Source organism: Martes martes (assembly GCF_963455335.1).
Source record: "Martes martes genome assembly, chromosome: 2".
Classification (NCBI taxonomy): Eukaryota; Metazoa; Chordata; class Mammalia; order Carnivora; family Mustelidae; genus Martes; species Martes martes.
Window position 1 is genome coordinate 107,389,987 of NC_137889.1, and position 14,659 is coordinate 107,404,645.

The window sequence follows — 14,659 nt, forward strand, 5'->3', positions numbered from 1 at the left end:
AAACCCAAGCATTTATCTCTTTCTTTCAGCCTTCCCTAAATGACGTGTTTCTTTGGGTAAAGAGAAGGGAAGATCCATTTGAGTTGGCCGCAATGTGTCCGGCGCCACTAATTGGCTTACTGGTATTGAAGGCTCACAGTGCTTGTCCTCATCCTGGGGAGGCCTCCTCACTTTCCTCTCTAATTGAGGGAACTCAGAGGTAAATAGGGGGCAAGGCACACGCCGACACCAAGGCCAGGAATGCCGAAACCATAGTTTTCCTGTTGCTCCAAAGTCACAGAAGAGTCACCCGTGTGCGAGGAATTCTGGAAAAGAAGAAAAGCCTCTTCCAGAAATCTTTTGACAACCAGGTTTTGTGTTGTGGAGAGCAGAGTTGAGGAATGCGTGAGAGTGAGCCCTGTAAGCATCTTTGACCCACTTTTTGACCATTGATGTGGTGAGTGGGGCAAAAGCCTGTTGCCCCCTCCTTCCATCGCGCACCTGTGTGAGGGCAATGGTGGAGGGACTCGGCCTGTCAGACACCCCCAGAGCACACCTAAGACTCCCAGCCATGCAGCTCTTTGCCGGGAGGAGATGGCACTTCCGAACATATTTTGTATTACATCCAGTTTCCCAGCCCGTGGTCGAAGGGACTGTTTGACATCAGACACTGGGGAAAAAAAGACATTTCCCGGGTGGCTTAGTCCTTTTGGGCTGCTCTAACAGAATACTGTAAACTAGGTGCCTTAAGCAACAGACATTTATTTCTCACAGTTCTGGAGGTTGAGGAAGTCCAAGATCAGGATGCCAGCTTGGTCGGGTTCTGGTGAGGACCTCCTTCTGGTTTCCTCACATGTGAGGGGTGGGAGGTGGGTGAGGGAGAGAGCGAGCTCTCTGCTACCTCTTCTTACAACTTACAGGGACACTAATCTCCGTCATGGCGCCTCTACCCTCATGACTTCTAAACCAAATTACTTCCCAGAGACCTCACCTTCTGGTGCCATCCTGTTGGGGTTAGGGTTTCGACATCAAGATTTTAGGGACACGAACATGTGGTCTATAATACTTGGATTTCTTGAATATACAAACCTCTCTTTTTAAAGCAGAGTGCACTGCTTAAAGCATAAAGTCTAAAGGGTCTTGGGCCCCATTGCTCTTTTATCCTGTGAGCCCAGTCCGTGGGTGGTACTTTCCCACACTGTTCCTTTCTTTCTTTCTTTCTTTTTCTTTTTTAAGATTTTATTTATTTTTCAGAGAGAGAGAAAGTACAAGCATGGGGAGCAGCAGGCAGAGGGAGAAGCAGACTCCCCACCAAGCAGGGAGCCCGATGCGGGGCTCGACCCCATGACCCTGGGATCACGACCTGAGCCAAGGCAGACACCGTACTGACTGAGCCACCCAGGCGCCCTCCCACACTGTTGGCAACGAACAGTGCCTTCCACCTGGTCTGGTTGCTGCTCTGGTCATCCCCGTCCTCTGCATGGCGGTGCTCAGTCCTACTGCACAATGTGCTCCCCCACGCAGAATATCCGCCACCCCCCACAGAAGGCAGCCTGCCACAGTGGCCCTGTGCTGCCTGGGTTCAAGTCCCAGTTCTTCCAGAACGAGCTGTGTGTTAGAGGAAGTTCAACAGGTTGCCTGACCTCTGTGCTTCAGTCTCTTTATCTGTAGGATGAAAATAATAAATAGTCCATGTCTCACAGCGCTGTTGGAAGGACTAAATGAAAAACAGTAATTACACACATTTAGTAAGTGTAAACTATATTCAGTTAACAAGTGTTTTAGGCACCATGATTCCAGCACTGAAATTGATAATGTTTATCCAGGTCCTGCCCGCCTGAAACTTCAGCTTTATCTTCACGTTCTCTGAATTCCTCCCTAAAATGCACATACAAGCTAATTGCTCAAATCACTGCTATAAGATTTTTTTTTAAAATAAATCCCATTTCAATGCCAAATTAAAGGTCCTTGAAAGGAGGGAGTCTTAGTATTCATTTCGGTATCAAAGTTCTTATCACATACAAGATAGTAAGCAAATACTTGAATGAATGTTTTTAAATGTCTTGTGTATTTGAACTAACAGAACTCCTAACGATTCATTGGAAAGGAAATTGCCCATGATGCCACCAAATAATTTGCTAGTAAAATAATAGGGACATTTGCCAAACCACCAAATGTTTATAACTTGAAATTGTTTCAGTAGCCATCCTATCATATGTATTTTGCAATATTTTGGTCAAAAATACGGATTGAAAAATAAAGATTGAAGCAGAAAATCCAAAGACTTTGGACTTGACCCCTGTGTTTGATTCCTAAGGCAGTTACTTCTCAGCCATCTGACCTTGGGCAAGTTACTTTATCTTTCTGGAACATCACGTCCTCTCTATAAAATAAGAGTAAAGAAACAATCTCCTAATGTCATAGCGAGGATTAGAGGTAACACATATAATAAAGCACTTGATACTTGACTCACATTAATGTACAATAAAGTCTAATTGGAAAATATAATTTGTGGAATTTTAAAAGATTTTGTTTTATTGTAAATATGAGGGTTCTTTAACTTTTAAGAACTTAAAAATGAAACATTTTCTACTTCACATGTGACACAAATACTTGTCATGTTACACAAGCTTTTGGATTTCAGTTGAGAACATGCCAGGTGTTTAAGTTTATTTCCAAAGGGCCCACTCTGCCTGCCTTCCCCACATGTTACTCACTAGTCAGACATATGAATTGTTTCTATTCAGAAACATCCAGAAAAAAATGAATGGTGAATTGGTACTGTGGAATTATTTTTTATTAGGAAAAAATAATTATTTTCTGATTTTCTAATAAAAATAATTCATTCAATAAAATAATCCATGGCTCACACTGGCCCTACAACCCCAACCATGAAATTAAGAGTGATCATTTTATCTTAGTCATGTGAAGCGACAGCTGGTTCATCACAGTGGGATCAATGTTTGGTACAATGTTGTGCTGCCAACAAAGTTACTAGATTTCACCAGTAACTATAATCGAGAGAGCTGACTTCTACATGACCTGCCTATATATTGGGGAGAACACCAGAATTGGGGCAGTTCCCAAACCGCCTTGAGATCCAGTTGTATTAAAGAGAGTTGAACTCAAAAGTAGAAAAAGTCATTAAAGGCTGCTTTGCTATCAACAACCTTCCCAGAAGAAATAAAAAATCCACTGCTGGAGCTATTTTAAAATGAAATTGCTCAAACATAAAAATTCACAATATGGAAACCAACCAAGACATTCTGAACCAATGGGTCAAAGAAGAAATCACAAGGGAAATTTGAAAATACCTTGAAACAAATGACAATGAAAACACAGTATACCAGAATTTATGGGATACAGCAAAAGAGGGAATTTTATAACTGTAAATGCATGCATTATAAAAGAAAGATCTTAAATCAATAACTGAACTGTAGACCTTAAAGAACTAGAGGAAGAAGAGCAAACTCAATTCACAGCGAGCAGGTGGAAGGAAACAGAGTGGGGCAGAGACAGGAATAGAAAAACAACAGAGAAATCAACAGAACCAAAAGTTGGTTCTTTGAAAAGAGCAACAGAATTGATAAAACGTTTCGCTGAAATGACTATGAAAAGAGCGAGAAGAATGAAAGTGGGGACATTACTAGTGATTTTACAGAGATAAAGTTTATAACAATACTATGAGTAATTGCAAATGGGTACCCCATATGAAATGGACAAATTTCTAGAAACAAAAAAACAGCCCGTGCTGAATCATGAAGACATAAAGTATCTGAATAGACCTATAACTAATAAGGAGACTGAAACAGTAGTCAAAAACCTTCCAACAAAGAAAAGCCCTAGACCAGATGGCTTCCCTGGTGAATTCTGCCAGTTATTTAAAGAATTAACATGAGGGGTGCCGGGGTGGCTCAGTCAAGTATCCGACTCTTGATTTCGGTTCAGGTCATGGTCTCAGGGTTGTGAGATCAAGCTCCACAGTAGGACTGGTATTCTCTCTCTCCTTCTGCCCCTTTCCACTTTCTCCCTGTCTAATAATAATAATAATGAAATTTAAGGGGTGCCTGGGTGGCTCAGTAGGTTAAAGCCTCTGCTTTCAGCTCAGGTCATGATCCCAGGGTCCTGGGATCGAGCCCCGCATCGGGCTCTCTGCTCAGCAGGGAGCCTGTTTCCTACGCTCTCTCTCTCTGCCTGCCTCTCTGCCTACTTGTGATCTCTGTCTGTCTAATAAATAAATAAAATCTTTAAAAAAATAGTGAAATTTAAAAAATTAATTAATTACACCAATCTTTCTCAAGCTCTTCCAGCAAATTGAAGAGAAGGGAACACTTCCTAACTTACTCTATGAGGCCAGAATGAGTGTGACACTAAATCCAGACAAAAGCACTACAAGGAAAGAAAACTTCAGACCTACATCCCTTATGAATGCTGACACCAAAAACCCCAACAAAATACTAGTAAAACTGAATTTGGCAACATATTAAAAGGATTATATGCCAAAACCAAGAGAAATGTAGTTCTGGAATGCAGGAGTGATTTAACATGAAAATCAACCTACTACATTAACAGAATGAAGGAGAAAAACAAAGAAACCAATTCTTTCAAATGATGCAGAAAAAGCATTTGATGAAATTCAACACCCCTTCAAGATAAAAACACTCAGCAAACTAGGAATGAAAGGAAACTACATCAACCTAGTAAAGTCCATATATGAAAATCTCACAGTTAATACCATAGGCGGTGTTTTTCCTCTAAGATCAGAAAAAAGACAAAGATGCCCAGTCTTGCCACTTCTACTCAATAAGTGTTGGAGCTTCTAGCCAGAACAGTTAGGCAAGAAAAAGAAAGAAAAAGCATGCAAATTGGAAAGGAAGAAGTAAAATTAATTCTGTTTACCAGTAATAAGGCCTTATATGTAGAAAACTAAAGATTACACACACACACACTATTAGTTCAGCAAATGGTATTGGGAAAACTGAACAGCAGCACAAAAAAGAAACTAGAACTCTTTCTTTTTCTTTTTTTTTTAAGATTTTATTTATTTGACAGCAGAGAGGCAGGCAGAGAGAGAGGGGGAAGCAGGCTCCCTGCTGAGCAGAGAGCTGGATGCCAGGCTTGATCCCAGGATCCTGGGATCATGACCCAAGCTGAAGGCAGAGGCTTTAACCCACTGAGCCATCCAGGTGCTCCAAAACTAGACCTCTTTCTTACACCGTACACAAAAATAAATTCAAAATGGGCTGAAGACCTAAATGTGAGACCTAAAACCATAAACATCCTAAAACACAGGCAGTAACCTTTTTTGACATTGGCTGTAGTAACTTTTTTCTAGATATGTCTCCTGAGGCAAGGGAAACAAAAGCAAAAATAAACTATTGAGACTTCAGCAAAATAGGAAGCTTTTGCCCAGAAAAGGAAACAATCAACAAAACTAAAAGGCAACTTGCAGAATTGAAGAAGATATTTGCAAATGAAATACCCTCTAAAGAGTGTGTGTGTGTGTGTATGTGTGTATCAAATACATAAATATTAAAGAATTTATGCAACTCCATACCAAAACCCAAATTATACAATTAAAACATGAACAAAAGACATGAATAGACATTTCTCCAAAGAAGATATCCAGATAGCCAACAGACACATGAAAAAATGTTCATCACTTACCATTGGGGAAATGCAAAACAAAACTAAAAGGAAATATCATCTCACACCTATCAGAATGGCTAAAATCAACAACACAAGAAACAACACGTGTTGTCAAGTATGTGGAGGAAAAAAAACCCTAGTGCACTATTGGTGGGAATGCAAACTGGTCCAGCCACTGTGGAAAACATTATGGCGACCCCCTCAAAAATTTAAAAATAGAACTACCCTACAATCCACCTGTTGCGCTACTGAATATTTACCCAAAGAATAAAAGAACCTAATTCAAAGGGATACTACCCACATATTTATTGCAGCATTATTTATAATAGCCAAATTATGGAAGCAGCTCAAGTACCCAACAATTGATGAATGGATAAAGAAGATGTGATACACACACACACACACACACACACACACACACACACGAATGAAATCTTGCCATTTGCAATGACATAAATGGATCTAAAGAGTATAATGCTAAGCAAGATAAGTCAGAGAAAAACAAATACTATATGATTTCACTTATGTGGAATTTAAGAAACAAAACAAGCAAAGGGAAAAGAGAGAGAAAAATTAAGAAAAAGACTCTTAATTAGAAAAGTCAAACTCATGATTCCCACAGAGGGTGGGGTCTGGGATAGATTAAATAGGTGATGGGGATTAAAGAATGCACTTGTGATGAACACTGGTCGTGTATGGAATTGTTGAATCACAATATTGCACACCTGAAGCTAATATAACACTGTATGTTAACTAACTGGAATTAAAAAATTAACAAGTCTGGAAATTTTTTTTAATGCAATCAACCGAAAGAGAGATTTGTCCTTTACATATTTAATTCTGAGCTTGGACTGGGAATGATTATTTTCCTTCATCTGCATTATCCTGGAACTGTAAGACCCATATACGGCTCCAGTGGGGAGAAAACTGGTTGGAACCATTGGACTGAAAGCCCGTGTCCAAGGTAAGAGGAAAAAGCCAGGTCACTGCAGAAGGGTCAGGCTTCTCAATTATAGCCTTGATAGGAGACTCAAGTAGGAAAATGAGTTTTGTAACAACTTCTAGACTTCATATATAGACTTGTCTAAAATGATATATAAATTATATATTTTTTAATTTATAATTTATATATTAAATTTTACATATATATGTATGTATGTGTATATGTGTGTGTGTATATACATATATACACACATCTAGATGTGTGTGTATATGTATATATATATACTAGAGTAGCTACTATGGAAAAAACAAGATGGTTATTAAGAAAAGAAAAAGAACAAAGGAAAATAACAATTATTGGTGAGGATATAGAGAAATTGGAACTGTTGTCACTGATATCATAGAGATGTAAAATGGTGCAGCCACTGTGGAAAACAGTTTGATGATTCCTCAAAGAGTTGCATCTAAACTTAGTATATGATTCAGCAGTTCCACCCCTAGGTATATAACCAAAATAATTAAAAGCAAGTACTAACAGTTGTACACCCATGTTCATAGCAGCCTTATTACCAATAGTGCAAAGAGGAAACAACCCAATGGTCCATTGATGAATGAATGGATAAAGAAAATGTAGTATATACACACAATGGAATATTATTCAGCCCTTAAAAGGAATAGCATTTTCACATATTACATGGATGAACCATGAAAACTTATAGTGAGCTAAGCCTGGCACAAAAGGACAAATAGTGTATGATTCTTCTTACAGGAGTTACCTAGAACAGGCAATTCAGAAGGACAGAAAGTAGAGAAGTTACCAAGGGCCAGGGGGGCTGAGGAGTTATTATTAAATGGTAAAGGGTTTCCATCTGGAATGATGTCATTCTGGAAATAGCAGTGGTAGTTACATAACTGTGACTGTTATTGGGAGTGTACTTAATGCCACTTAAAAATGATTAAAATAGTAAATTTTATGTAACTTTTACCACAAGAAAAAACAATCCCCCCTAATGTTTATTCCAGCACTATTTTTAATAGAAAGATACTGGAAATAACCTAGGCATTTATTAATGAAAGATTTGGCTAATACAATGTGACATGCCAGATTGATTTCCTAATGGTTTTGGTTTCACCTCTGGCCCTTTACAGAGCAGCCAAAGGGACTTTATTGAAACCTGAGCCAAGGGCGTCTGGGTGGCTCAGTCGGTTAAGTGCTCAACTCTGGATTTGGGCTCAGTTCATGATATCAAGGTTGTGGGATGGAGCCCCATGCAGGCTCCGCATTCCGCATAGAGTATGCTTATCTCTCTCCTCCTGCTCCTCCCCCCACTCACATGCTCGCTCGCACGGTCTCTCTCAAATAAATAAACAAAATCTTAACAACAACAACAAAATACCCTAAGCCAGATGATGGTATTCCTTCTCAAAAGCACTTCAGTGGTTGACTATCTTACTCAGAATAAAAGCCAAAGTATCTACAATGCCCTACAAGTCTACCTCTTCGATGTCATCTCTTTGTACCCTCCCCTCTACCTCCTTCACTCCAACCATATGACCTCCTTGTTCCTAGAAAACTCACAGCATACTTCATCCTCAGGGTCTTTGCACTTGCTGCTTCCTCTGTCTGGCATGCTCTTTCCCCAAATACCTACAAACCTTTCATGAGGTGACCAACTGTCCACGCAAAAGAGATTTCTCTGTATCCCTCATATGAGACAGCACACACACCCCATCACACACACACACACACACACACACACATGCACAAAGATAGCAATCCCAGTGTGCTTTATCTCCTTCATGGTATTTGTCACCAACAGACACTTTACATTTGTTCCTCTTTCATCTGTCTTCCTGCACTAGAAAGTAAGCTCCTTGAGGGCAAGCACTTTGTTTTGTTCACACGGTATTCTCAGTGCTGAGAACAAAGTATGATGCTCAGTGCTCCATGAATTTGTATTGAGAGAATAAACCCATTTAATAAAATACCCAACAGCTGTTTAAAAAGGATGAGGTAAATCAATAGTCACTGACATGGCAAGATCCTCAAATTACACTGTCATGTAGAAAGGGCGGGTTAGGGAACCAAAAGCATAGTGTGATGACATTGATGGGGAGGGGGAGTCACAGTGGGTAAAAAGTCTGAAAGGACATACTTCACACTTAACAGAGGTCATCTCTGAGAGGAGAGAGGCAAAGTGTGTGTGTGCGTACTTTGTTTTATGTAGCAACAACCTTAGTACTAATTCTATTTCTCGGTATTCATCCTACTGAAATAAAGATGTATACATCAGTTTTGTGCACAATGGCAAGCAAAACAAAACAAAACTAAACAAACCCTGACATAGACTGTGTGTCGACAACAGCATGTTGTTCAGATAAATTTCAAAATAAACGATGGGGGCACCTGGGTGGCTGTCAGTTAAGTGTCTGCTTTCCGCTCAGATCATGATCCCAGCATCCTGGGACCGAGCCCTGCATCGGGCTCCCTGTGTGGTGGGAAGCTTGTTTCTCCCTGCCCCACTCCCCGTGCTTGTGTTCCCTCTCTCTGTGTCTCTCTCTGTCAAATAAATAAATAAAATCTTTAAAAAAAAAAGATACTCCTAAACAATGGATTTCTTCTTAATCCAGAGGTCAGCAAATAATGACAAGCTGATGTTTTTGTTGTTTTAATAAGTAAAATGTTACTGAAATATAGCCATGCCCCTCCCTCCACGTATTATCTACCGCTGCTGTCCCACTCCCAGAGCAGAGTCGTGTAGTTGTCACAGAGACTGTGTGCGTCGCAAATCCCCAAATATTTACTATTTGGCCCTTTACAGGAAAATGTTGCTGACTCCCCTGGGCTAGAATATAGTAATTAAAAATTATTTTGGGGGAAAAAACATGCAAATGTTAATGATCTATATTTGGTCATATGTTTATCAAATATGTGGTACTCTAGATAGAAATATTAATAAAGATTTAAAATCTCATAGATACATGGGGGAAAAGATGAAATATACACACACAAATGTTACAAATTACCTAAGTGGAAAAAATTAAAAGATGATTCTTTCCTCTTTTATGGTTTCCTGCATTTTCAAAATTTTCTTTAAAAAACGTATGTATTACTCTTTTTAAAGTCAGAATAAAAGACTGACTTTCAAATATCTGGTTTGCTATGAGCATGTTCTTGACTAAAGGAAGAAATAGGTAACTTATTTTTTTTAAGCTTTTATTTAAGTAATAGCTACACCCAACGTGGGGCTGAAACTCATGACCCCAGGATCAAGAGTTGTATACTCTGCTGACTGAGCCAGCCAGGCGCCCTGGAAGGAGTAGATAACTTTCTGTGTCCTACCTACCTGAAACGTGATTCCTCAAGACCCTTAGAAATGAGGCTTCCTTTTCAGGCGAAGGGCCAACCATGCCACCTGCGGTAGGAAGTCAGGATCCCTAGTTTTGTTAGGCAACCAGCTTATAGTTTACCTTGTAAATGCACTTTATTTTTTTCAGATTTTATTGACTAATTGTGTCATTATTAACCAGGGCCAAGTTCAAAGTCCTGCCAATCTATTCGAGAGGGCGACCATCAAGGATGGTAGGAATCAGAGTCCTGAAGTCCCTCATTTTACCAAGAGAAGAAAACAAGTCAGAAGATTAACAACTTGTCCATGGCAACCCAGTTAGGCTTGGCCAGAGCTCCTGTGTGGTTTCTACAATGATAGATGCATAATAAACAGAAGCAAATGAGGGGGAAGGAAAGAACAGTGGGGATTTTGTCCATGCTTCAGCCTACAAAAATCAAATATGAGGCATCTTTAGCAATGACAGCCAGGCTAACTAAAGTAAAGGGAACACTTACTTTTTCAAAGGAGTGTCATTCTTTAATCACCTTTTCTGCTAGTCCTCTTTCTTTTTTTAATTAAGATTTTGCTTATTTATTTGAGAGACAGTGCACACACACACAGGGGTAGGAGAGGGACAAGCAGACTCTGTGTTGAGCACAGAGCCCCACCCAGGGCTTGATCTCACAACCCTGAGATCCTGAGCTGAGCAGAAACCAAGAATTTGAGGCTTAACCAAATGAGCCACCCAAGTGCTCCTCTGCCGTTCCTCTTTACTTACATACTAAACCACCTCTTTGCTTACATACTAAACCACCAGCCACTGTTATAACAACAATGTATCATGTACCTGTTACTACTGGCACTCACAGTTGGTAACTGTCTTCTTACTTCCCCACGCCTTTTCCTCCCAAGATACTGGATTTCTTTAAAAAAAAAAATTGTCCCACTGAGATATAATTTGCCTACAGTGAAATACACAGTTTGGTATTGACAAATGCATACACCCAAGTAACCAACACTCCAATCAAGATAGAGAACATTTCCACCACCCCAGAAAAATTTCTCATGCCCCTCCCCAGTGACTCCCACCTCTTGGTCTGATTTCTTCACCACAGATGAGTTATGCCTGTGCTAAGACTTCATTTAATTCAGTTATACAGTGTGCACTCTGTAGCGAACAAGATTATCACTCATGTCAAGCAGGGGCCTGCGTCAAGCAGAGAAAACGAGCAGTGAAAGGTACTGTAGCTAGGCGATATCGCTGGGACCCGTGTCAGCTGACACCCCAGAACCAATAACAAGTAGAACCAGTGGAGGTCTGCAGGGGCCTGAGACTGATTAAATCCTTTTAAAAAGGGGAGGGATTTTGCAGCAAACTGTCGGACTCTTCAGACATGACCTCATGTCTGCCCACTTGAAAAAGGCAGCTGGCCCGGAAGGCTCTGCCCAGCTGATCTCCTTCACTGCTTGGACATAATAAGCAGGAAGTGCCCAGAGCTGACCCGGTGGGGACCAAGGCCTTATCTCAACCATGTGCCCACAGACTGACTTCAGAGTTTGGGTCGTTGACTTCCTGCACCCTTCTGTTATCTTATTTGTTGTGTGGTCTGTCTTACGTTCTGCTCTGTGCGCTGTGTAAGAAGCCAAGTTCAACCAGGTGGTGAAATGTCATTGAGTTTGGAATCCGGCACCTGTTTCATAAATTACGTCAACCTTGCTTTATGATTCAATAAAACTGACACTGTAGAAAGACAAAAGTCTTGTGTGCATCTTCATATTGTGCCCATGACACACTCTTTCGTGTCCAGGTTTTTCACTCAGCGTAATGTTTTTCGAGATAGATCATGGAGTGTATCATAGCTTATCCCTTTCGCCTTGCTGAGTGGTAGTCTTTTATAAACACATCACAGTATCCTCCTTTCTTTTGAAGGACAAAACTATTTCCAGTTTGGGCACTAAATTAAAAAAAAATTGTTCCAGTCCTAGTACCCCTTTATCCCAACAAAAAGAAGTTTTGGGAATTGGATTTCATTACTTTTGAGATTCTGCTTTCCACTGATATTTAGATTTTTCAGGACCTCCCTCACTATATCCTTCTGCAGGAAAATCATAGTATATACATGCAACTGGAGAGGAATGAAGTCACTAACACTGAAGATTGGCAAGTTTATTTGTTAATACAAGGCATAAAGGCTGAATTTGAAAACAAGTTAATATTCTGTCTAGTTTCACAATCAAATTTTGGAAAGGGTAGAAAAAGCTGAAAATGGTGATAAAAGGGTAGTAAGAGGGGCACGTGGGTGGCTCAGTTGGTCATCATCTGCCTTGGGCCAGGTCATGATCCCAGCGTCCTAGGATTGAGCCCCATGTTGCATCATGTCAACTCCCTGCTCAGCGGGGAGCCTGCTTCTCCCTCTCCAGCTCCCCTGTGCTTATGTTCCCTCTCTCACTATCTCTCTCTCTCATAAATAAATAAAACCTTTAAAAAATAAAAAAATAAAAGGGTAGTAAGAGTATCAACTTACAGAGTTTAAAGCATTATTAGGCCCCAATGATAATTCTTGTAATCATAGCTTGTGCTTACCAAGCTTTAACTAAATGCTAGACATTGTGTTAATTATTCCATCCAATTCTTATGCTTGAGGTCAGTACATTTATTATCCCAATTTCATGTAGAGCACATAGACGCTCAGAGAGACCAGAAAGAAATTCATTAACACTATACATAGAACATGTTCAAATGAATATATATAAAGTAAATCATAGAAACTTAAAGGAAATGAAGAAGTTAATTTTTAAGTGCCTTGTGAAGTTGGGCATCTAAATAGTATAAAGAGTATTTATACTACTCTCTCTTTTCTACTCTCTCTTTTCATCAACATTTTGCAAACTTTTCTTGAACCATAAGCTCTCTCTGTTCATGCTCACTGACTGGATGGGTGTAGTGTGCAGTCTCTACTTCCTGGGAATTATAAACCAGCTGGGCAATTATTATTTCACAAGTAATTTAACACTACTCTTGGAAACAAAACAGTAAGTACTTAGATATTTTAGATATACTGTTACCAACACCTCTGACCGAAATTCATGTACAGTAAGAAGGATTTCAGTGGGAAAGAGACTGGTGTAAAATTATCCTTGGGGATTCAATAAAAAATGATTTTTTTCCTCAGTGCTCTCCTTGTGTTCCTTTCTCTCGCTCCCTACCCAAAGATCTTTTAGTATTCTCTTCCTTAACTGCTAAGGATTACATTTTATTCACCCATTTAAAATAGAAAGAGTGGGGCAGAAAGTCTTCTTTTTTCTGGCAAGAAAGCCCTGCATATAATTTGGGGAAATTTAACCCTAAGAAGCACTGGATGAGCTACATGGTTAAAATAGTGTATCCAGGGGCACCTGGGTGGCTTGGTTGGTTAAGCAACTGCCTCTGGCTCAGGTCATGATCCCAGGGTCCTGGGATAGAGCCCCGCATCGGGGTCCCTGCTCAGGGGGAGCCTGCTTCTCCCTCTCCTGCTCCCCCTGTTGTGCTCTCTTTCTCTCTGTCAAATAAAATCTTAAAAAAAAAAAAAAGTTTATCCAGGGGCACCTGGTTGACTCAGTTGGTAAAGTATGCCGCTCTTGACCTTGGGGTTGTAAATTCCAGCCCCATGTTGGGTATAGAGATTACTTAGAAATAAAATCTTTTTTTTTTTAATTTAAAAAAGGTTTATCCATGGTGTTATGAAAAATTAGCTTACTCTATTAGTTTGTGAGGGCAGCCCTAACAAAGTGCTATGCACTGGGTATTTAAACAGCAGAATGGATCAGAGAATGAATAGAGAGGACTCACTATGCTTTAGTCAGTCTTTTATAAGTAGACTGTGGTTTTCAAACTTTTAGGGTCTATGTATGGGGAAGAATTAAAAGGCATCTGAAATTCGGAAAAGAACATTGTTCATTATAATCAATTAAATTGATTCGTAAGAAACTGGCCTTTCAGTGGATAGTCATCTGCTATCGACAATTCTATGTGTCAACTTAACATTGACGAGAAATCAGAGGGTTTAGCGTATAGGAGATGGAAAGGAAAGCTCTTAGGAGCCATTATCGGGGAAGATTAAAGGACTTTGCCTTAAACGTATTATACAATTCATACTTAATATCTCAATCTCAGCATTTCAGGGTTGGCCTCATACCAATAATAATATTGTCATCTCTCTTCACCCGATTAATTTTCTTTTTATATTATTAGCTACTTTAATCTTCCAAGTCTATTCTTTTTTTTTTTTTTTTTTAAATCTACCCCTGGATTAGGCTCGCTGCTTTACCCAGGCTACATGCTTAAACAAACGCTGAGCTTTCGCTCTCCGCACAAAGTTCTGCCAGAGGCAAGTTCTGAGAGCTTTACTCCCCCATCCCCCCACCCCGCCCATCCTTCCCGCAGCGTTAGCTGTCTGCACCTGCAAATTTTGCACTTTGCTTTCCCATCGTCCTCCTGTCTCTGAGGGGAGGAAGTGGCCTCTTCTTTCCCTGAGTCCTGCTTCAGATAAACCCCGTCTTTTTGCTACCGAGGGGGGCGGGGACCCTTAGGGTAGAGGCGCTGGTGTTGAGGCTGAGTCATGTCAGCGGCCTGTTCACCAGGCACAGTTCAAACACTCAAATGACACATGGGTAACACGAGGAAATCCGACAGCCAATCTGAACGCAAGCATCTTTGTGTCAAGGGCAGTAACTGCCCTGCCAGACCGGGAGGAGAAGCGCAACGGGACTTTGGGGTC